This window comes from Maylandia zebra, linkage group LG12, assembly GCF_041146795.1.
Source record: "Maylandia zebra isolate NMK-2024a linkage group LG12, Mzebra_GT3a, whole genome shotgun sequence".
Classification (NCBI taxonomy): domain Eukaryota; kingdom Metazoa; phylum Chordata; class Actinopteri; order Cichliformes; family Cichlidae; genus Maylandia; species Maylandia zebra.
The window spans coordinates 39,546,342-39,561,844 of record NC_135178.1 but is presented as its reverse complement, the minus strand read 5'-3'; the positions used below and the strand labels follow the sequence as shown (position 1 = coordinate 39,561,844).

Genomic DNA, 15,503 nt, shown 5'->3' with positions numbered 1-15,503 from the left:
GCTGTTAATAAAGTCAGTGCGTTCTAGGGGGCGTATGCGTTCATCAAAATGGCCGAAGGCTAATGTGTGTTTATTCCTCCCTAAATATCGTCGGTGAAGTTTGCCATGCACGTCAGATTTTCCTGCGCATTTTCATACCTCTGCCAACAGTCTTGTTCTTTTTTAGTGATAAGTTTTCTTTCTCTCTGACATATAAACCTGAGTTCACATTTTCTTTTACAGACTATGTATATATATGCTCAGTACATACTGGAATACAAAGGGGAATATCCAATTATATAGAGAACGCGATATATGAACTTTGTTAGCTATAATGTAAAAGGAATCAATAACCCAATTAAGAGAAAAAAAATCTTAGGTCAACTAAAGAGATTGCAGTGCTCTGTAGCCCTGATTCAAGAAACTCACCTCTCTGAAATAGAACATGTTAAATTAAAAAGAGAATGTGTTGAGCAACTATATAGTGCATCCTGCAAGAGTGGGAAAAAGAGAGGGGTTGCTATCCTTTTTAACAAATGTGCATACTACAATAATGAAAAGGTTGTATAAGCCGTGAGACCAGTTTTCCCGTGCTTCACTCGCGTACGTCAGTTTGAAGAGGAAAAAGAACTCCACGGGACTCCGATGTGGAAAGATGTAACAAAAAATTTATTCCACAGTTTTTGCATCTTACAGGTGTGGTCAGGTTTAACTTATCCTCAACAAAATAACCTACTACCGTGTGGCTCTGTTCTACCCTGCTGCCGCGTATAGCTTATGCCTCTTTTTCTCTCTCTCCCCCCTCCCGCACCGCATGCGCTAATTTGCATATATCCGTGTTGCCCGGATTTTACTATAAACACGAGGCCTTAAGGCACATGTATTGATGGTACTACGTAACCAAACCAACACAGCAATAAAATAATTTTAGTTCCACCATAAACATGCATTTACTTCCTAAATTATTAATTACACAAACAAGCTTAACAACAGCAAAATATAAATACTAAAACATATGAACTATCTTAACTTGGCTCCCACAAAGGTCTTTCGGGACGATGAAGGCCGCTATGTTATGGTAATTGGAAAAATCAGAGGCTTAAAAATTACAATTTTAAATGTATAGGCTCCAAATGAAGATTGCCCGAATTTCTTTAGAAAGGTTGCATCTCTTATGGCAGATAAAGGCAAAGGACTCTTACTTATAGGGGGGGGGGGGGATTTCAACTGTGTTATAAGCAATAAGTTAGATAGATTACCAGCAATAACAAGACCCCAGTCCAAAATGTCTAGAGGTCTCTCAAGCATGATGGCAGAACTGGGACTCGTAGATGTGTGGAGACATCAGCATCCTACGGATAAAGATTTCACATTCATGTCTCATGTGCATGGAAGCTACACAAGAATAGATTTTTTCTGTATGTCAAAAAAAGAGCTATTCAGGGCAAAAGAGACAACAATTCAATCAATTACTATATCTGATCATAGCCCAGTTACTGTGAACATTGATATGGGACCCAACCAGAAACCGTGGATTACTGCGGAAGTGCGTGCACTTCTAAGGACCCGAGACTCTGCCTTCAAAGAGGGAGATAAGGTGGCGCTTAGAAGAGCGAGGGCTGAACTTTCTCGGGCCATCAGAGAGGCGAAGCGCGCACACGCCCAGAGAATCCACAACCACTTTAAGGACAGCGGCGACACACGACGCATGTGGCAGGGCTTACAAGCCATCGCTAACTACAGGACGACACCACCTGCCTGTGACAGTGACGGCTCCCTCCCAGATGTGCTTAACAACTTCTATGCTCGGTTCGACAGGCAGAACGACGTGGCGGCGAGGAAGACCACCCCTCCTCCGAACGACCAGGTCCTGTGTCTCACTACAGCTGAGGTGAGGAAAACTCTACGCAGAGTCAATCCACGTAAAGCTGCTGGACCAGACAACATCCCAGGCAGAGTGCTCAGAGAATGTGCTGATCAGCTGGCAAATGTTCTCACCGACATCTTCAACATCTCTCTGAGCAGTGCCGTTGTCCCCACGTGCTTCAAGGCCACCACCATCGTCCCCGTGCCCAAGAAGTCTTCTGTGTCCTGTCTCAATGACTACCGCCCTATCGCACTTACACCCACCATCATGAAGTGCTTCGAACGGCTCGCCATGAGACACATCAAGACCCTGCTGCCCCCCTCACTGGACCCAATGCAATTTGCATACCGCCATAACCGCTCAACGGACGACGCCATCTCCACTGCACTCCATCTTGCCCTGACACACTTGGACAAGAAGGACTCACACGTCCGAATGCTGTACATAGATTTCAGCTCAGCATTCAACACGATCATCCCCCAACAACTGATCGGAAAGCTGAGCCTGTTAGGCCTGAACACCTCCCTCTGCAACTGGATCCTGGACTTTCTGACCGGAAGGCCTCAGTCAGTACGGATCGGGAACTGCACCTCCAGCACCACCACACTGAGCACTGGGGCCCCACAAGGCTGTGTGCTCAGTCCTCTGCTGTTCACACTGCTGACTCATGACTGTGTAGCAACACACAGTTCAAATCACATCATTAAGTTCGCTGATGACACGACCGTGGTGGGTCTCATTAGCAAGAACGACGAGTCAGCGTACAGAGAGGAAGTGCAGAGGCTAACGGACTGGTGTAAAGACAACAACCTGTCTCTGAATGTTGACAAGACAAAAGAGATGGTTGTTGACTTTAGGAGGACACGAGGCGACCACTCACCGCTGAGCATCAACGGCTCCTCTGTGGAGATCGTTGACAGCACCAAATTCCTGGGCGTACACCTGGAGAAGGACCTCGGCTGGTCCCTCAACACCAGCTCCCTGCACAAGAAAGCCCAACAGCGTCTCTTCTTTCTGAGAAGACTGAGAAAGGCCCGGCTTCCACCACCGATCCTGACCACCTTCTATAGAGGAACTATTGAGAGCATCCTGAGCGGCTGCATCACTGTCTGGTTTGGGAACTGTGCCATATCAGACCGCAAGACCCTACAGCGGATAGTGGGAACAGCAGAGAAGATCATCGGGGTCTCTCTACCCTCTATTGAGGACATCTACACCACACGCTGCATTCGCAAAGCCACCAGCATTGTGGCTGATCGGACACACCCCTCTCACACACTCTTTACACTCCTGCCATCTGGAAAAAGGTACCGAAGCATTCGGGCACGCACATCCAGACTGTGCAACAGCTTTTTTCCACAAGCCATCCGTCTCCTCAGCAAAAAGGGACTGACTGATAAACACGCACACACACACATACACTAACATTATCACTCAGCTTAACTCAAATACCTCAAAACATTGAGACTGGACTGACTAACCAACACAAAGCGCAAACACACTGACCTACACCACCAAACCATCGCACACACCAACCTGTAAATGCTCTTTTGCACAATATTATTACTAGATATATTATATATATTTTTTTTTTTTTGCACTAACTTGTCTTGTAGCACCTTGGTTCCTGGAGGAACGTTGTTTCGCCTCACTGTGTATTTTTAAACTGTATATGGTTGAAGTGACAATAAAGTTGAACTTGAACTTGGAATGTTTGATTATTTTAAACACTGGAGACTGAACGTCTCATTGTTAACAAACCCACAGGTCAAACAGGAAGTACAGTCTGCTCTATCTGAATACTTTGCTATAAATGATGATAGTAGTATCTCTCCTTCAATAGTATGGGATGCCAGTAAAGCCACAATAAGGGCAAAACTTATCTCTATTGGAGCCAGAATGAAGAAACAAAGGCTAGCAAAACAGGTAGAACTAGAAAATGAAAAAGAAGATTGGAGAAGGAACATAAACAACAAGTTAAAGATGACATTTTTAAAAAGCTAAAAGATGCCAAACAACAATTAGATGAGATATTAACAAACAAAGCAGAAGGGAATCTTAGATACGAAGATAGGAAATATTATGAAATGGGAAATAAAGCTAGCAGGCTACTTGCATTCCAACTCCGAAAGACTCAATCCACTCGTATAGTCCCTAAAGTTAGAAACCCAGACACCAATTGTATTGAAACACAACCTGAGGAAATATCAAATGCTTTCGCAAAATACTATAAAGGGTTATACAAGGGAGAAGCTCAAGAACAACAGAAGGAAAAAAGTACAAAATTTCTGAGCGCTCTCAAATTAACTAAATTGTCAAACGCTGAAGCAATAAAACTAGAGCACCCCATTAGTGAAATAAAAGAAGCTATAGCCAAATTAGGAAACAATAAATCACCAGGAGCAGATGGATATGCTGGAGAGTATTGTAATATATTCGTGAACGAACTTACTCCCATATTATGCAAAGTATATAACTATGCTCTAACTTCAGGAGATATCCCAAAGTCATGGTCAGAAGCAATTATTACAGTTCTACATAAAGAAGGAAAAGACCCCATAAATTGTACAAATTATCAACCAATAAGTCTCCTGTGTGTGGACTACAAAATTTTAACATCCATACTAGCCACTAGAATCTAAAACTATATAAAGAAATTAGTGAAAAGTGATCAGACTGGATTCATCAGCGGCCGCCAAGGGGACTAATAACATAAGGAAGGCCCTAAATCTACAGTCAATAGCAGAAAGAGATGAAATGCCATCAATGTTCTTTAGTCTGGATGCAGAAAAGGCGTTCGATCAAGTGGACTGGATATTCCTTCAACAAACATTGATAACGATGGGATTTGGAGAAACATTTGTTACATGGATCAACTCACCATATAAAGAGCCTAGGTCAAAGGTCAGGGTTAACGGATGCTGTTCTGATCTATTCAAGATAGAAAGGGGTGTGATACAGGGGGACTCACTGTCACCCATCCTCTTTGCGATTAGTATAGAACCCTTGGCTGAAGCCATACGTTGCAGTGCGCAAATCCAAGGAACGGAGGATGAAGGAGGAATAGGATAGCTCTTTTTGCTGATGATACTTTACTTTTTATTAAAAACCCACTTCTTTCCATCCCAGCACTTATGGAGTGCCTACACAGGTATGGGTCAATCTCAGGATATAAGATTAATGAAAATAAATCAGAGGCAATGATGATATCTGGAGAATGGCCTATGCAATTAAATGAAAGGGTTTCCTTTTGCTGGCCTAGACAGGGATTCAGATACCTGAGAATTACACTTACAGGAAAACCTAAGCAACTATATGAAACTAATTATAACAAACTCCTTGGACAAATAAAGAAAGATATATCACGATATTCTACCCCTGTCTTTATTAGGACAGGTCAAAGTGGTGAAGATGAATCTCTTACCCTGACTTTTGTTTTTATTTCAATCATTGCTGGTAAGACTTCCGGCGTCTACTTTCAGTATGTTAAATAAACAAATTTCCACATTCATTTGCATTGTTGGGACTAACGCGTTATTAAGTAACGCGTTACAGTAACTACGTTATTATTGTGGTAACGACCACGGTAACTAGTTATTATGCCAAAACCAGGAACGCGTTAGTCGTTACTGGGATTTAGATAGACTCGTTATTCGTTACTTCGTGTGGTGGCTATCGCGGAGCTTCCACAGATTCAGTAACATTAGCAAGTGGTGGAAACCAGCAGGTGGATGAAGGAAAAGGGAGGCAGGAGAAGAGACCCGAAGCAGCTGCTGGTCCGAGAGTGTCAGGTGAACTGAACTTCAGGTAAGAAGTTATGACCTGCAGTCTATCTGGGTCAGATATAAACCAAGTTTAGTTGGAGTTTATTTTCGTTGTGCTGACTTTTTCGTACTGCGTGCTAGCTAGCATGACGGGGTTTCTATACAGCTGGGTGGTGCTATGAAGTTAATGATGTTGAACTTTATTTTGTTCATAAGTTAGTTATTAGAGTTGCCAACCGTCCTGTAAAAAACGGAATCGTCTCGTTTTCAGAGAAAATATTACGCGTTTCGTTTTGAGGTGAAAAGGAACAGTTTGTCCCGGAATTCAGCTACAATGGAAAAGACACAAAGCTGGAGTTATTCTGTGTTTACGCTGCACAGCTGCCTCTTCTTCTCTCATTCTCCCCCTCCCTCTCCTGTTTCTACTTCAATCATGAAACTGATCAATGATCAGCTGATCGGCTTTTCTCTCTCGTTTGTTTATCGCCCACTTTGCACCAGAAAGAGGAAACCAGCAGATGTCGTGCTAAACAACAGCAGCACGTTTAAGCTTGATCAGCTGTTGTTAGAATTTATTTAATATTAATTTCTAGTATCAGCTGATGTTTGCTGGAGCCACAGCTGTAAAGCTGCTGGTCATGATATGGTTTGGTTATCTGGTGAGAGGGAAACATGAAGATGAAACCAGGAGATGTGATGATTCATCATCAGAGCTGTGATGGAGAAACAGGTTTACCTTTTAGGTGACATGAATGAGTTGAAGGGAAGTTATGAACTGTTTCTGAGAGACAAATAACACCAGGATCCTTTTTTAGGTAGCTGACAGCTGGTAACTGTGCAGGGGCGGGTCTAGCAAAGTGTTGCCAGGGGTCCATGTAGGGCATTAACAGGGAGAGGGGGGCACAAGGAAATACTTTTCTTTCTTATTCTCATTTAAAATGTCTCGCTTTTAAAAAATAATTATCTGAATCTTACAACAAACGATTGATAGATTGATGCATATATACCATCAGAACAGTGTACATCACTGTCACAACAGCGTTTATTTTCATTCAAAGGCTTTATGATTTTTCCTATAATGGTGGGCCGGTCTCTAGTCAAAATGCCCGGGACGATTTTCTGTCCCAGTCCAGCCCTGTATGCAGCTCATCTGCAGTCTGGTGTTACCTACATCTTCCTGTTTGGAAGGCAGAATTTCCGAGTTCTGAGTACAATCGAAAGCACCACGACTGCAGTTTTTGTGTTGGATGTAAAAAGCAGGCTAGAATCATGCAGCGGTCAACGACAGTCCAGGCGTGGGATTTCTCTCGTGGAAATGTGCACATTATCTTTTCCTGTCTATTGGTAGGTGGCACAGTGCACTGTGGCAAGTAAGCAAGCTAGAAGACTGGCAAAGTTATGGAAGCAACACATTAACAAGAGAATTCTGAGTAAAACCAAAGTTACTTTCCCTAGTAACTAGTTACTCTGAAAGTAACGAGTAACTTGAAGTAACTGAGTTACTTTTGATAGAAGTATGAATGAATGAATATGAATATATGAATGAATATGAATGAATATTCTTTATTGTCATTGTCACAGGTACAATGAAATTGAAAGATGTCTCTGGTCAGTGCAACATCACAAAAGATAAATACTTAAAAACTATAATTAAATACTTAAAAACTATAACTAGTAATGTAACTAAGTTACTAATTTAAAGTAACTTACCCAACACTGTTCATTTGGCAAAAAAGAGACCCAGAATACGACTTGACCTCAAAAGAAAAGGGGGGACTGGGACTGCCAAATTTTAAATACTATTCCTGGGCAGCACAGCTAAACGCAGAGGTGGCGTGGATAAAAAATGACCAGGAAACTGGATGGATTCAGATAGAACAAAGCACAGCTAAGAATGTACCCTTATTAACATTACCCTTCATTGATGCAAAATTAATCAAAAACTTAAAATAGAGAATGATTGGATAAAACATACCCTGAAGGTGTGGACAACAATTCGGAAAAAATTGGGGGGCCCTTTGTCCATCTTGAGAGCCATTCCAGTGAGAGGCAATATAGAATTCTTGCCTTCCGTGTGGCTTTAGTAGATGGACCAATGCAGGCCTTTACACAATAAATCAGTTATTTAATGGAACAGAGCTCAAATCATTTAGCCAGCTCCAAGAACAATTCCAACTTCCTCCTAAAGATTTATATAGATACCTTCAGATAAGACATTATATCATAAACCATAAAGAAAGAGACCTGATCAATAAATTTTCTAACAGCATAGAAGAATACTTTATTAACATTATAGAAAAATATCTCCCAACTAAGAAACGTGTCTCTCATATTTACAAAAGGCTTATAAATGAGACATGCCGAAATACATCCATCCATCCATCTTCATCCGCTTTATCCGAGGCCGGGTCGCGGGGGCAGCAGCCTAAGCAAAGAGGCCCAGACCTCCCTCTCCCCAGCCACCTCCTCCAGCTTATCCGGGGGAATACCAAGGCGTTCCCAGGCCAGCCGAGAGATATAATCTCTCCAGCGTGTCCTGGGTCTGCCCCGGGGCCTCCTCCTGGTGCCCGGAACACCTCACCCAGGAGGCGCCCAGGGGGCATCCTTGTCAGATGCCAGAACCACCTCAGCTGGCTCCTTTCGATGTGGAGCAGCAGCTGCTCTACTCTGAGCCCCTCCCGGATGGCCGAACTTCTCACCCTATCTCTAAGGGAGAGGCCAGCCACCCTTCGGAGGAAGCTCATTTCCGCCGCTTGTATCCGCGATCTCGTTCTTTCGGTCACTACCCACAGCTCGTGGCCATAGGTGAGGGTAGGGACGTAGATCGACCGGTAAATTGAGAGCTTCGCTTTTACACTCAGCTCTCTCTTCACCACGACGGACCGGTGCAGTGTCCGCATTACTGCAGCTGCAGCCCCAATCCGTCTGTCGATCTCCGGCTCCCTTCTCCCATCACTCGCGAACAAGACCCCGAGATACTTGAACTCCTCCACTTGGGGCAGGAACTCATCCCCGACCCGGAGTGGGCACTCCACCCTTTTCCGGCTGAGAACCATGGCCTCAGATTTGGAGGTGCTGATCCTCATTCCCGCTGCTTCACACTCGGCTGCGAACCGTTCCAGTGCGAGCTGGAGGCCCCCACCCAATGAAGCCAACAGAACCACATCATCCGCAAAAATCAGAGATGAGATTCTGAGGCCACCAAAGCGAAAGCCCTCCGCCACTTGGCTGCGCCTAGAAATCCTGTCCATAAAAATTATGAACAGAACCGGAGACAAAGGGCAGCCCTGGCAGAGCCCATCACCCACCGGGAACGAGTCCGACTTATTGCCGGCAATGCGATCCAAGCTCTTGCAATGGTTGTATAGGGATCGAATGGCCCGTAGCAATGGGCCAGACACCCCATACTCCCGCAACACCTCCCACAGAACACCCCGAGGGACACGGTCGAATGCCTTCTCCAAGTCCACAAAACACATGTAGACTGGTTGGGCAAACTCCCATGCACCCTCAAGTATCCTGGAGAGGATAAAGAGCTGGTCCAGTGTTCCGCGACCAGGACGAAAACCGCATTGTTCCTCCTGTATCTGAGGTTCGACTAGCGGACGAACTCTCCTTTCCAGCACCCTGGCATAGACTTTCCCAGGGAGGCTGAGGAGTGTGATCCCCCTGTAGTTGGAACACACCCTCCGGTCCCCCTTCTTAAAGATGGGGACCACCACCCCGGTCTGCCAGTCCACAGGTACTGCCCCTGATCTCCACGCAACATTGCAGAGGCGTGTCAACCAGGACAGCCCTACAACGTCCAGAGCCTTCAGGAACTCGGGGCGGACCTCATCAACACCAGGGGCTATGCCACCAAGGAGATGTTTAACTGCCTCAGTGACCTCGCCCCCGGAAATTGGCGGGTCATTCCCCTCATCCCCAGACTCTGCTTCCTCCTCGGAAGACGTGTCAGTGGGATTAAGGAGGTCCTCGAAGTATTCCTTCCTTCCAACCAGTGATATTTAATGTCTGCAGAGTGGAGGCTGATGGGCCTGAAGGAGGCAGGCAGAAAGATGACTGGACTAGACCAGTGATGTCACAATGAGCTTGACTGCATGGCAAAGTGGTCAGGTGACTGAATAGAAATTCAGTTGTTGACAATCAACACCAGATGTTCAGAAATCTTTCATAGGTCATATTTGAGGGGTATTTCTTCTAGAGATGGACCGGTCCGATACTGACGTAAATCACTGGATCGGATATCAGAGAAAAATAAAAAAATGTAATCCGATCCATTAAATATCAAAAAAAGCACCTCACAAAACTTGCGACATGGCATAACTCGGCTCATAACCGTAGCACATCGCAGCAGTATGCGTCACGTGATAGAGCGGCTGTGTGTATTTGTAGCCTCGCTACCAATCCGGCATTTCATCTCTGAGGAAGTGATCCCAGAGGGAAGTAAAGCAAGAACTAAATATTATTATTACTGATAATGTATGGGAAGAGCTGTGTAAAACTTGTCACAAGGGAATAAGTAGTCAATTATGGAGAGAGTTTGACTGGAAATTTAAAATTAGATTTTTTTAATACGCCTCTTGTTATCTCCTCATATTGTAAGGAAGCCAATGCAGAACTTTGTTGGACAAAAAATTCTGGGGAATAGGAGACTATTAGTATATCTTTTGCGACTGCCCAATAATTCAAGGTTTCTGGTTAAGAATCAAAGAAGAAATAGAGAAGATCCCACAAAAATGACAGCAAGCTTGCAACTGAAGATGGACATCTTCTACAGGAGATGGAACTGTGTGGCCAGATACTTGGATGAATGAACAAGAACTCTGGAACATTGTAATATAAATCTCCCCTACGACATGTTATTGTATTAATCTTCGTCTGCTTTTTTTTTCCCTCTTTCTTTCCTGTCTTAAATGGTCTTATGTCAGAGAATGTTAACATGTTGCTTGTTTTTTTGTTTGTTTTTTTGTTTGTTTTTACCACAAAAATTACTAAATAAAAAGTTCCCAAAAAAAAGTTAATGTCATAATTTTTATCAGTATCATAAAATTATGATGTTTCATAACTCGGTAATAAACAATAATTACATGCCCCAAAAAATATGATCATGAAAATATGGACTAGGATGATGAATATGTAACCCATCTCAACTACACACTGTCACATGACCCATGTCAGCTGATTTGAGGTCCCTCTCCTGATTTGCTCCTTCCACGTCGCGGCAATAATGAAAACGGGCTGTGGAGGGATACTTCCATGTTCGACTCCTGCATGGCGTTTAGAACGGCGTTGGAAAACAAAGCGTTTTCTCCCCTCAGTTTGTCTATAAAATCCTACCACCTCAGCAGTAAGTGTTTTTAACATCTACCAAAAACAACCTTTTAGTTATCAGTAATGAGTCGATCATTTCTGCCTTTAAAAAATGACTTTGTTCAGTGGTGTTTCCACCGCGAGCAGAACTCCGGTTCTGTCGATTTTGTATTTGTTTGTAGAGAACGCTACTGGAATGTATGGTTTATGCTACGTAGCCAAAAAGGTTAATAATTTAACTATTGTACCTTTGTGAAAGATGATTGATGATTCACATTGTTGCACAGAATTGCAGAAAAATGTATTTGTTTACCGCTAAACTGAATTGAACTTGATGTGCTAATGGACCTTTTTCCGGCCTCTAGGTTATTTTTTTTTTCACACTGAATTGATCTTCTTCATATTGAAGTGGCGAGCTGGTAGGACCATTCTTTTCCCCTCTTTTCACCCACTTTGGATGACATATTTCCCCCCTTACATGATGCTGGACCCTAAGGAGGAAATCCTTAAAAGTGAACTTTAAAAAGGAAACTTTAAAAAAGGACCAAAAGGACTCTTGCACAGAGAATCACAACAGTAATTTATTAATTAATTGTGGTAAATTTATTTGTGTTTTGTATTTCTTATTTTGTTCCATTTCCCCTTGATGGGTGTGTCTGGCACAGACCCACTGCTGGAACAAGACAGTTCTACTACAACAGCAAAAGCAAGACGCAAGTCACCAAAATTGTTTGTGCTACTCGTGCACGAGGGAGAAAACTGTGACGAGCACCATTCCTTCCGCTTGAACCCCAGTCGCTCTAGTCTGCTCCCTCATAACACTGCTCTTTATTGAGGTTACATGAATATGCATAAGTTCATTAACATATGACGTCTTACACAGGCATACATATGAACAAAGAGTACCGTGTGTGTGGTCAAGATGTGACCCTGTGAAGACTCCCCACACCTACTGGCACCAGGGAATCCAGCAGTTCACTTAAACAAAAGGCTCTTACACTCAAACAGATATAGGTGTGTTTGCTATACCATATATCAGCAAGAGAAGATACAATCTCTCTCCCTAGGAGGTGTGTGATCTATGCCAGAACACTCTGAAGATTAGTGAACGTACTCACACTCGCGCACCCAGGTCCCCAAAAAGTTCTCTGAAAAGGTGTCATTTTTGTCTAAAAAGTTAACTTTATGGCATAAAATGAGAACAAACTCAAACTATCTCAAACAACCTATTTGTAACGCAACGTCATTAAGGACTAGTTTTATTGTAATGGGTGAGTTTACTGACTGACGCGCAGAAGAAATAGTTCTTTATAGAGCGTAGATGGTGTGACGAGATCTTGTTCAGGAAAAACCAAAACTATATTGAATAAATGGTGGAAAAGGGGTGTTGGGTTTATATTTCACTATTGTTATTGAGAAACATAATCATTTATGATTAGAAGTATATAATCATTTGTAGATTGAAAGAATGTCTCATCCTGGGGGGGGGGGGGGGGGGGGGGGTTGTGTGTTAGTTACTGTGTTAAAGCATAGTAAAAAGGTTATTGTTAGTTAAACCGGTGCTTTTGTAACAGTGAGGATGGGGGAACAGGAGGCTGCATGTATCGATGAAAAGCTTTATTTTATTTGTGTTTGTTTAATCCAAAAAAAGAAAATCAAAGTGAAACTTAGAGACGCTCCACCTCAGCGTGAGACACTCATACAGGAGTGAGGATCCCCGACAGCGGCAAGTGCGTCTTCACACAGCAGCAAGTGTGTGTAAAATGACATTCTCTCTGACTCACAGTGCAACCCTCGAGATGGGACTGTTCCCAATCCACCAATAAAGCAATTTAAAATGGAGGCGGCCCTACCTTTTACCAATGAGGAAAAACCTCTGATCAATGAAACTAGGTCAAAAAGGCAGGCTGTTGCTTTGACCAATGAGAGACAAGGGGACAGTTTTGATCTGACCAATGAGCCGAATTTCCAGCCTTCTGACGAATTTATGAAATCAACCAAGCCAGCTTTGCAGACTTCAGAAATACATGAGTACTGACCAGCTGCCCTGCAACTGTTTTACTGACCGGCATCACTGTACCAGCAGTGATCAGTGTTTCTGGCCCCTCACCACATTCAGGTGTTTTTCCACTTGAAACATCACTCTTTCGCATATTTTTTGATGACCTACCAAAGAGCAATTTTTACCCCCCAGTACAGAAGACTCTGCATTGATATCAGGTCTTAGATAATCGTGAGTTTTTGTGTCTGATGGTGAAAAGCAAGTTTCAGAAGAGGCTACAGGTGCTGTGGAAAAAGTACAGCTGTGTAAGTTCTCTTAAACTGTGTTATCAACACTTTTCTGAGTTTATTATGCTTTTAACATGTGACACATGTAATGTGATCATCAAAGAACATGATTTTTATAAAACTTTTATTAGTATGTTAGTAGTATGTTAATGTTTTCTTACACCGTGCGTAATTTTTATAGAAACCTTGTTAACTGTACAGGGTCGCAAATGCGACCAAATTTTTCAGTGGTGTGACTAAAAATAAATATTTGGTTGCACCTGTGCGACCAACTGTTCGGGTAACAAAAAAAAATCTCTGCAACCTTCCCTGTGGTCAACAACAGACACACATTATGCCCCTATCGTGGACTAAACCAATCAGAGATAGGGCTTTGGAGTTGACGTCACGGCGTAATGCATTGTGGGAGCGCAGCTCCATTTTCGGGGTCTACGAATCAAAACAAACACACTGTGTTGGAACGACGACGACAAGAAACATGCTTAAAAGCAGCTCAAAAGAAAACGGACGGTATAGAGACCGATTGCGTCCAGAGGCGAAGCAGCGGTACTTGAAAAAAATAGAGTGCATCGCAAATCTGGACCCATATGAAATATGGCAGTGGAGTAAAGACCCAGACGACTTACCGCCACTGTCCTACCCCGATATCTTCACGTATCTTGTTTGTGGAGTAAGTGCTTACACAGCGAACCAGTTTCGTAATTACAAGTCACTGGAGGCGCACATCCAATTTATAAATGGCTGGGTGCAAGATTTGGCTATTTTCAAGCCGCCAAACTCTGAGTACGTCGTCAAAGTAAGTCAGCTGGAGTGCATCGAGTGAAATAGCCATTTTCCACCCCCCACCATAATTAATGTTACACATTTATCATTTAACTGCTAAAATATCGTTATCATATTATATGCCCATAATTGTAAAGTACATGCAAATTAACACATTGATAATCGGGCAAATTATTAACGCCAATTTGTGTCCTTCCTGTCTCATTTCATTTATTGTCTTTACATCAACCAAGTCACTCCATTCGATGTTTGATCGCAATTTCTATAACTTCCGAGACCACCAACGATGATATTATTCAGCTATAAAGTGTGATGTGAACATATTTACAACTTACCGGAATGAAAATGTCTTGAGCACACCAACTGATATCTGGAGACGTAACAGAACTTGATATCAGCTCGTCTCACGGCTGCTATCCAGGCTAGACGCCTTCGTTTGGTAATATCCGATACATGAGCTCCTTCATGTTGCTTCCAGGTTGGGAAAGCATAAAAAGACAATCCAAACTTATTCCCGTGCCAGTCGTAAGATCGAACATTGCAGCCGACCACACAGCAAGTACGAACCATGGCTATGCTTTCGCTCCTTACTTAGACCCCCAAAATGGCGGATCGGGCCAAAATCCTTTCCACGCCCACCCCCGTGACATCATGCTCCAAAGCCCTATAGTAAGGGGCGGGACCTCTTTGATTGGCCGTGGTCCAGTTGAAAGTGCAGGTGGAAGTGGGAGGTGAGTAGCTTGAATAAAGCGATATCGATTCATTAACGGATTCCACACAAAGACATAAACACAGAACGGACCGATGCATCAGAATCAGCTTCGTCTTTCTCGGCTTTCTCACCCGACGGCCCGTAGACGGTCGGAGCTCAGCGATCCTGATGCGTGCGGTCCGCTCTGTGATTACGTCTTTTTGCGCTGATTCTGAGCTGCAGGTTTTGTCTCTCCAGCCAAAATCCACCGAGCCAGCAGCAAAAGAAGCAGCAAACTGCGCTTCACATTTGATCAATGTCGTCATGAATTTTGCTGTTTTGCTTCCACGACTATTAAAATCACACTTGATGCACAGCTAGCTCTCTCTCTCTCTCTCTCTCTCTCTGTACTTCAAGAACAGTTTCCCGTCTCCAATCTCTGTTTTCTGTATTATTCATTCGCTTATTACCCACCAGTCTACCGCTGTTTACAGCGCTGTGGCTGCTGTCTTTTTCTTTTTCACTTAAATGACCTCGGACAAGAAAGCCTGTTTTTTCTGTTGTTCAATACTGAAGAAATTTAAACTTTATATGCAGAACATTGTAGAATATTTTTAAGGTTATCTGCTCTAAAACGCCAGACCAGGAAAATCTCCTTCATGTTTTTCTGTGTTTTATTCTCAGTTACTTTCACACAAAGGCATCTGCTGTGATGTTCACAATTCTGATGAAGTCAGTACTGATAATGATCAGAATTATAATATTTCTGACTGTCTGAGGCTAAGTTGAATCGAATCGGGACTTTGAAAACCGGAAT

The 15,503-nt window shown here is 43.1% G+C and overlaps 1 long non-coding RNA gene across 1 annotated transcript in view; it reads right to left on the bottom strand.

Moving 5' to 3' along the window:
- The window catches only part of LOC143421551 (uncharacterized), a 41,691-nt gene extending 27,056 nt beyond the window's left edge, over window positions 1-14,635 (bottom strand). Inside the window, exon 1 of the long non-coding RNA XR_013101231.1 lies at window positions 14,331-14,635. This is a non-coding gene — a long non-coding RNA (uncharacterized LOC143421551). The remainder of the gene's footprint in view (window positions 1-14,330) is intronic.
- Window positions 14,636-15,503: the final 868 nt, after the last annotated feature.